The sequence below is a fragment of the Triticum dicoccoides genome, chromosome 7A (assembly GCF_002162155.2).
Source record: "Triticum dicoccoides isolate Atlit2015 ecotype Zavitan chromosome 7A, WEW_v2.0, whole genome shotgun sequence".
NCBI lineage: Eukaryota > Viridiplantae > Streptophyta > Magnoliopsida > Poales > Poaceae > Triticum > Triticum dicoccoides.
In genome coordinates this window covers 727,592,859-727,601,037 of record NC_041392.1, presented here as the reverse complement: position 1 = coordinate 727,601,037, position 8,179 = coordinate 727,592,859, and the positions used below count along the sequence as shown (strand labels likewise).

Sequence of the window (8,179 nt, the reverse complement as noted above, 5' to 3'; positions counted from 1 at the left end):
ATAATAGACAAATCCATGATCCAGCTACACATCAGTCTCACCAGAACCATGGGATCACGGATTTTTTTCTGAAGATAATATCATTTCCACATTTCCAGAAAGACCAAAACATCGCAGAAATTCCAACCAGGACTAGGTGCCTATCAGATTATTGGAATGTTTTGACCCAATTTTCAAAGAACACATTTCAATAAACTCCATATGAGTCTGGCAGTAGGATGATCAAAAAATAAATGATTTATACGACTTTCATCTTGTCCACAAAAAACACACTCTTCCTCACATTTCCAACGCTTTTTTCAGCAAATTGTCTTTAGATAAAAATACTTTTTCGAGCCAACAACCATCGAAACATTTTGATCTTAGCTCGGACTTTTACCTTCCGCAAGAATTTATGTGGACATCCATATCAGTTTTGATTAGAAACATGTAAAGAGATTGGTAGAAAAGATTCTATCATTGGTTAACATCCACCTGGGTTATCCTGGGTTGAATTCAGAGAACCACCACATTCGTGTCATGAATAGGGAAAAAACACCACTTTACGAATCGTGGCATTTTGCACCAAACCGAATTTCTGGTAGTCGCAAAACCACTGACGGTAAACGCTAAGCACTTCACTGACATCACTAACAGGCCAGGCCTACCCATCGGGATGAATTGGAAAAAAAATGTGCCATCTAGATATTTGGACTTGGTGGTCTTCTTCTTTCTCCTCTCCTGTGTTTTAGGAATTTTATCAAACGCCATATGTGTAGTGGGCACAAGAAGAAGCCGTTGGTGCTTCACCTGCCGCCCCCCACGCCGAGACTCCTGGCCGCTGCGCCCGCGCCGAGAAGCCCAAGAAGAAGCCCTGGAAGGGCCCCTTCTTGGCCGCCCAGATACGTCCGCGTGCGCACTGGCTGCCGGAGCAGGAGGGGTGGCTGTCATATGCTGGGCGGGGGCGACGCCCACGCGCGCCACTAGCGGAGCTGGGAGCGCGGCTACCGGGATCCAGCTAGGACTAGCAGCCCCACATGGTGCAGTAGAGCCGACAGGACAAGTCGAGTGTCCAAGGCTTCCACCCGGCCGCCATCGCTGCCCACTGGCTGCTCCCTATCGATTGTGATGAGTACGTGGAGCCCAACGCCATGTACGACCACGTCGTGGCAAGCCGCGCCTCTAACATGCTCGCTGACGGCAGTGTGGAACTAGCTCAGGCGGCGACACATGCGAGGCGGGGCTTGACATCCCGGCGGAGGCCAGCGTTCACGACGTTTCTCAGGCGTAGTAGTACATCAGGGGCACCTCCTCCTCTTCCTCCTCTCTGGTTGCCATAGACGTGGAGCACACCCAATGTGGGGTCGACTGACCTGGGGAGCGAGCGATCGTGGGCTTGCTAGGCAAGCTGGCAGCAGCGCTTGGCTTCGACGGAGTGGTGGCGAGGTCGGACCTGGTGGCCTCGTGTGGTGAACTAAGACAGTTACGAGATGGTGGCCTCGTGGAACCATGACGGCCAGCAAAGCGTGGAGCTCCTGGATATGATGAACACCGGTGACCATCGGCTGAGCGTGCTCTGTGCGCTGCTGTAGGTCACCGTCCCGGCCAAGATTCGAGTTTAGATTTGAGAGGCACATGCGATCTTTGATGAAATATCAAGGAGAGAGGGGGAGGAGAAAGAAGAAGAAGAAGAAGAAGAAGATGTGGCAGTTTTTTTTTCCAACTCAGCCCGACGGGTGGTCCAGACCAATTAGTGATGTCATCAAAGTGATTACAATTTACTATCAGTGTTTTTTTGCCACTGTCACAAATTCGGTTCTGCGTGAAATGCCATGATTCTTAAAAGTGGTGGTTTTCGCTAATCGTGACATAAATGTGGTGGAATGTGCATTTAACGCGCTTATTCTTGGCCCCAAATATTATAACCTCTTCACATCTATCTTTCAGGCTAGTCCATAGATCCAAAGAGTTTCCAATGAGAGTTCTTCTGAAAGTGAAGTTATCACATCCTTGCTTTAGGCTGAAGAAGTCAACATGGTTCATTGGCTGAGCCTAGACACATGGGAAGGTAAGAACTCCACTCACCAGCGTGATGGCTTGCTTTATTTCTTTTCAGAGAAACATATTTTTGCCAGATTATGATTTTTACTGTTTCGTACACTTCGTAGTTTTCTAACAGTGTGAGATAATCCATTCAATACTAGTGTGCTAACGGTCATGAGTGTGGTAGCATGAGAAGGCACTAACGACGAGCCCATGAGCCGTAAACCTCTCACAGTAAAATGGTATTACTACTCTGGAAGCTCCAGGCAGCCTCTGACTCAGCTCAGCATGCCAATTTTTTCTCGTTTGTTTTTCACAATTAATGCAGACTGGCCGGTGCCCGGTGATGCCCAGCATATCCACGTACGGTCTGCACCCTTATATTGCAGCAGCTGCCTTGCCATGATATGCAAGGTCCAAACGACTCCCTGCTCGGCTTGTCCATGCTATAGACACCCACAGGCTGGTCCATAAAGGAAAAGAAGCACGTTGCTAAAAATGGCACCCATCCGTTGACAGCTTCCCACTCATCTACGCTGAGATCGACCTGGTTGGATCACTGATTCCATCCAGCGGGTACATATAAATATTTTAATGACCACGAAAGGTTGTTAGCTACGCCGAAATTAGTCGATGGTCATCTAACCTGGTCATCGTTGTTATTTTCTCACAATATTTTTGTGCCGGGAATCTCACAATTAATGAGGACACACCGTCCATCTTATCGTGTGGCTACAAAAAATACGCCAGGAAAGGTGGCTGTCATTTGTTTTTAACGACGGGGCCTACAAAGACCGCTAACCACTGCCAGATTAATTGTGGAGCAGTGCTATACGGACGATAAAACACGGATGATTCATGCACGAAAGTGAAATCCAGCCACGCATGCAGGTGTACAGGGGAGCAACGGCCGCCGGATACTTAGTCGTCTTCACATTGTCGACGCTTTTATCGTGTGTAGAGCAGTTTCGCTAATTGTGTTCATTAATTATGACTTTCAGTGACCAGATGGATATCCCTATCGTTGCAACCACGACTGCTAACAACCACCAGATTAATATTGAGAGGATCTCCATCCAACGCCGTGACGTGAAGCCTCTGGCTAATGTTGTACTTCCGGAGTACCATCGCAACAAAAAATATTTGGAAGCAATCCCAATTAGTAACATTTTTTACTGAGAAAACAATAGTATACATTCTTTACACTCAAAGTAAAATAATAAAAAAATCAACTTGGTGATTTATATTTGTGTAAATATGTTTAGAACATGTACATAATCTACAATGCTAGGAGCTTACATAGACGCTTATGGAAAAAATAATAAATAAATAAAAATCTGAAACACACATAAGCACCTCATCCCTCAACGCTAGACGCTAATTAATTAACTAAGCAAGGTAGACGCTAAGTGCTGGAAGGAAAATGACCAAGCACCGGGTGCGTGGTTTGGCGTCGATGCCAGGGTTGACACCAGGATTACACCCGGCAACTGCTAATCTGCCGGTATTACGAACCTGGCACCTGGCCTAAGCGCCCAACAATGGAGATGCCCTAAAATAACATTTTCAAACAGCTTGAAGCCTATATTCATAAGAGAGTCATCCCAACTAACTTGTTTATATCAACATGCAAGCGTGCCATCTGACCATAAAATTATAAATGGGATAGGGCTCACCTCAACATGCAATCATGCATGAAAAAAACACACCACAACATTCAACCATGCATTAGAAAATATTTTGCATTCAAATATTCTACTTATACGCAATACATATATTACAACTGTCATAGAGACTCAAATGAAATTTGCACGTTAATAAAAAATTACCAACCGTTCATCTGGTGGGGCTGAGTTATAAAGGTGTAGATTAACCCATGTAATTCTCACACCGAAAAATGCACAGTGTGGTCAAAAAATAATAGTAATCCGTGTCATGGTCCGGTCCCATGTTAAACTGTTGGTCATGAAATAGAACTCTCCATTTATAATTAAAAAAACAGATATAATGAGTGGCTCAGTTGAGGGGTCGCTGGTAAAAAAATTAGTTGGGAAAATAAAAGCCAACACCTTTGAAACTCCAATCTATCTACTTCTACGTACATCATCTCTTTCTCTCCCCGTTAAAAAAATCTTTCGTGAAGCAATCTTGCTCCATGGAATCTAGCTTGCCTCCCTCTCCAATGTAGGAAACAAGTCCATTGTTCTCTCTTAAAGTGAAGCAAACAAGTCGCGGGCGGATGCAGGTGCTCTCAAACTCAAACTGAATCAAGAAAGTTGGTTGATGGATCCGGTGTGCTCACGGAGCTTATCCCATCAAATACTCTTCCTCATATAGATCAGGTTCGTCTCTCACATTAATTTGTTTCGAATTTGTTTTCTTGATGGTCTATACTTGAGTTTACTGTCACGCTGCAAGCATCTATTGCCAGGAGAAAAACGGATGGGTGGCTTTTTGCAATGGTTTGGCCACAGTGCGACACCACCCATCATCCTGCTGCCAACACCCTTCACGGTTGAACTGATAGTACTGCTGAATCGATCTTGCTCTGCACTTCTGCCGACGCATCCGACATAACAGATGAAGGTTTCTCCAGCATGTTTGATGCGTCTCCCGAAAGAAAAATGCATCGTTGGTGCATGGCACAGTAAGTTGACAGATTAGATCCTTTTATATCTACATCCCAGGTGCTTCTCCTTGAATATCTTCAGTTTTTATCTGTTTCCATATGGATTCAAGCAACCTGACGGCGAAAGCTAGATCTAGATTCGTGTGTTCCAAGCATGACAGAGTATCTCGATCATGCTTTTACTCATCGGTCAGTCCACATAGAGGTGTTTGCATGATCCCTCAAGTTCTGAGTTTTGAACAAAAAATATTAATAGATTTAGTGGCTTATTTGAGTTTCAGAACCCTTACTTTTCAAGCTGTCTAAATAATCCTGCCGTACCGCTTCAATATTTTTGGCTGCAGCTACAGTTTAGTTAGTAAAAATGTGTTTGATGTGATGTTTTCAGTTCTCAGCGGATGTGATAAATTTTTTGTACTTGGCATGATGGCTCTAACTAAGATTTTTTTCTCAAGGATGATAACAGAGGTACGGTATGGATCATGTTTTTAAATTTGCTTTAAGAATACTTATATATATTTTCCTCTTCCATTTGACTCTTTTACTTATGTAGTCTGCCGAATAATACGTGTGCTCAGTCAAGCATTCTGAATATCAATTGCAAAATCTAATAGAGGTCTGTGCCATGCTTCGCAATAACATTACTATGACAGTCATGAGTATGGGCTAAAGCAAGGTACTATTGTTACACCTGAATTTACTTTATCGTGTGAATGACCTACTTTATGTATTTTTAACATCCACTATTATTTATTCCTGTTCAGTTCATTATACTCTTTGGTGTTGGCTGACAAGTGCCATTAGTTTATATTGATGTGCTCACATATACTGATATAACCATACTGAAAAGATTGGAGGAGTTTGGAATAATATATTTAATTGTTTACTCTGTATATTTTGACAAAAGGAGTAGTCACGGGAATAATATATTTAATCATTAATGAATAAAGGACTATGGGGCTTTGCCCTGCAGTAGTTCATAAAAAAAGAAAAAATTGTGTAGGGCAAGTTATACTAGAGGATCATCTCGATACCAATTTAGGTTCTAATTATGTGTAGGCTTTAATTTTTTTATTTCACTTCTCGATTCTGCTCTCAGCCTCTCACTATAGCAATATGGCAAATAATCAAAGCATAACTAATTAGATAATTGGACCAGATATATGATTTATGTTGTCAAATAAAGGTATACTTGGACATGTGAACTAATGTTTTGTTTTTAGGAAAATAAGAAAAAACTGGCCACTCCATCGATTGATGTACCCAGCACTAGAATTGCAACTACAGGCAAGATCAAGATTGCAGATAGATCCATTGGTTCAATATTTAACTATGTAACTTTGCCTTTTTCTCCACAGTAAGAGATTCTTGGACATCATAAGAATCGATGAACAATGTGTCCATGCCACAGAAGTGTTATTGTTTAAGGTCCATATATCTGAAGAACCAACCCACAACAATAAAACCATTTGTTCTCAAAATCTCGCCATATGAATTTCCTTATATAACTGACTAAATTATTTGATTATGTTCTACCCGTGTAATAAGAGTGCATCTTCGGTGAGGAAATCATGCACTGGCTTAATTGTTTCGATTATGACTTTCATTCAAAAGTTTTGGATTATCTTGAAAATATTTTAAGTGTTCCCTACGAAGATACGCAATGCTGCACCGTCTATCCGTCATACACACAAACACAAAGACATTGGATTACTCTAATGCATAGTTTATGCAAGGTGTATGAGGATGTTGCGCACGGTCCGTGGAGACAGGTGTGATAAAACTCCCCCTCTAATCTACGAAATACTTTATTTGTTTAATCAACAAATTTCATGGTCGTGATTAGTCAGTGCATTAATATTATCATATCTGGGTTATACTCCCTCCATTCCTAAATATAAGGCTTTTTAGAGATTCTAATACGGAGTAAAATGAGTTAATTTACACTCTAGAATAGTTCTATATACATCCTTATGTAGTCCGTACTGAAATCTCTAAAACGTCTTATATTTAGACACAGAGGGTGTATATGTCTGGCTTACATCTATCAGTAGGACTTAACACACACGTACATTTGTTTTCAAAAATATATGTAGGACTTAACACACACGTACTCTACATGGAATCATCCCAAACTATTACACCGTACATAGTACTTTATTCCCCTACATTCTAACAGCTACACAATTCATCCACAAAAAGTATTACAAACAGACCCAAGTAATCTATGTATTTCTTACTAACCCCGTGCAGTGGTACAAGTTGATGACTAGTCAAATATAATTAGTGATATGTATCATTAATTTTGGTTCGCATGTAATTAAACTAAATTTCATCAACCAATTCCTGAAGCAACGTGTGGGGTATCCTCTATAATCTCACTATTTCTCAACCCACAAAGTTTTGAATATAAGTTAATTATCCTTAAAGTTGAAAAAAATGTATGACCTATTTTATTTAAATATTTACATTCATATAATACTCTACAAAATATGTATGTAACTTTAAATAATATTAGCAAGCAAACCTAATTATCTCTTCTTTTTCCTATAAACAACTTTACCCCTCAAATTTAAAAAAATGAATTCTCTATTTAAATGAGACATTTGTATTTGTACGCTCTTAAAAATCATATATATCATTAGTAACATTAGAAATCTACCCCATTTATATCATAAGTTTTTTTACGTAATTATAAGTATATAATATTAACCCTCATAGTTAAATTAGTGAAGGATCACTTAAATTGAGAATCTATATTTGCATAAATCCTTTGAAAAATTGCATATAGACTTACAATAAAATTAGGAAACTAATCTAACTAATTCCTATGCTTTTTGAAATTAATCACTCAGAAATATCACATATATTTTTGTTTTTATTATTTCTGTTGATGTATCGTATATTGCCCCTCACTTCTTCTCTTTTAGTTGAATTATAACTAAATACTATTACATGTCTAGATATTTTTATTTTTATTTTTCATATATTTCTCTAGCTTGACATATTTCTCTCCAAAATAGCAACAATTGATATAAATTGCCCCCGCAAAAAAAAGCAACAATTGATATATTTTTAATGCAGTGAAATTGTACTTGTTGTTTTTATTCGTAACTCTCACATTTAATTGTGCCAAATTGTGTGTTCTTTGTTCAGTATTGCCATGTTAAATGTTATATATTCTTCACAATTCTATTGAATACCCACTTAAAATTTCATTTTTTTAGAGACCCATATAAAAAATTCTGGGCCCATGATTTGCCACATATTTCTAGGATAATTTTTGGAATAGTTGTTTTCATACATATCATATAAATGTTTATATCACGTGTGAAAATATTCCAAATGAGAATGAGAATGCTCTGCATTCGATAAAATATTGACCTTGCCCTAATGAACATGATTTTTTTTTCATCATAAACTTAATATTAACAAACTTTATTCGTTAAAAAGGGGACAAGAAATGAGCATTTACAAAAATATACATTGTGAACAAAAAAATGTGTTGATGAAAAAGCATAAAATGAA

The 8,179-nt window shown here is 39.4% G+C and overlaps 1 protein-coding gene across 4 annotated transcripts in view; it reads left to right on the top strand.

The window, feature by feature from the left end:
* LOC119331502 overlaps nt 1–6,086 on the top strand; it is a 14,864-nt gene extending 8,778 nt beyond the window's left edge. For 2 of the 4 annotated variants that reach the window (XR_005160535.1, XR_005160537.1), the window contains 4 exons: nt 1,927–4,669; nt 5,040–5,119; nt 5,205–5,327; nt 5,875–6,086. The gene's annotated coding sequence lies outside the window, so the exon portion shown is untranslated. The remainder of the gene's footprint in view (nt 1–1,926; nt 4,670–5,039; nt 5,120–5,204; nt 5,328–5,874) is intronic. The other 2 variants (XR_005160538.1, XR_005160536.1) reach the window with 2 other exon arrangements.
* The last annotated feature ends 2,093 nt before the right edge of the window (nt 6,087–8,179 follow it).